This window comes from Callorhinus ursinus, unplaced genomic scaffold (assembly GCF_003265705.2).
Source record: "Callorhinus ursinus isolate GAN/ISIS: 27379988/994484 unplaced genomic scaffold, GSC_fseal_2.0 scaffold5, whole genome shotgun sequence".
Taxonomy (NCBI): Eukaryota; Metazoa; Chordata; class Mammalia; order Carnivora; family Otariidae; genus Callorhinus; species Callorhinus ursinus.
In genome coordinates, this window is record NW_027397067.1 from 80,976,674 (window position 1) to 80,977,924 (window position 1,251).

Below are 1,251 nucleotides of genomic sequence, written 5' to 3' on the forward strand. Positions count from 1 at the left end.
ATCCACCCACCCATCCATCCATCACCCACCCACCCATCCACCCACTACTCATCCATCCATCCATCCATCCATCCATCCATCCATCCATCCATCCATCCAAACATCTATCCATCCATCCATCCATCCATCCACCCATCCATCCATCCAACCATCCATCCAACCAAACATCCATCCATCCATCCATCCACCCATCCATCCATCCATCCATCCAATACTCATTCCTTCAATAAATGTTCAATCGCCCACTTTGTGCTAGTGCCTGGGATCCAAGAGTAAACAATCCACATGAGCTGTGCCCTGGAGGCCATCCCAGTTGGATGGTGGGGTCAGTAGAGTAAAACATCCCTCCTACCCCTGAACTCTGTGCTGTAGCCAGCCGCAGTGTGTTTGGTGGGCTGTGAATGTGGGGGATGGATCGGTGAAGAATCTCCTGGTTGAGGAGCAGGAAGGACTCACAGAGGGGACATTTACCTGGGCTTTAAAAGGTGAAGAGAAGTTTCCCAGCCTGGAAACAGGAGGGTGGGCAGAGGGAACTGGTATTCAAAGACAGAGGCAGGAAGGGGCCTAGGGTGGGCGGGGTGGGGACTTCAGCTCACCTGTACACATAACCTAGCACCCAGCATATGTCTGGCCCGTGGGTTCTGGACCCTGCCGAGCTGGGATCAAAGCCCTACTGGGCTGCTCATAGCCCTGCCACCTTGGGCAGGTTGCATGATCTCTGTGCCTCAGTCATCTCCTCTGTAAGATGGGGGATAGTTATAACACCTCCCTTCCCAGGATTGTTGTGCAGGATTAAAGGTGTTGATTCAAGTCAGGCACTTAAAATGGTGCTAGATGCATTGTTAGTGCCATGTCAGCATTAGAAATACATAAAACTTCTAAATAGATCCTTATTTAAATTAAAAATTTTTAATTTTAATTCCAGTATAATTAACATATAAATTGATCTTTTACACTTAAAAATATTACAGCTTGATAGGATGATCTGTCTGGACCCAGCCCAAACTCTAGTTGAGAAAGTGAGGTGGGGGAGGATAGTCAACACAAAGTAGACATACAGGAAACCCTCCCAAGATAGGCAAAGAGCCAAACCTTCTTAGCCATGGATCCCAAGGGTGGTATGGCAGTGTTTCTGGAAGGTTCTATTGCACGCTATGGCTGGAATATGTCTTTTACTTGTTCATGAACTAACCAAGCAGAGTGTAAATGCTTGAAACCCACTGAGGTTAGGGTAGTGATAGGGGATGAGGA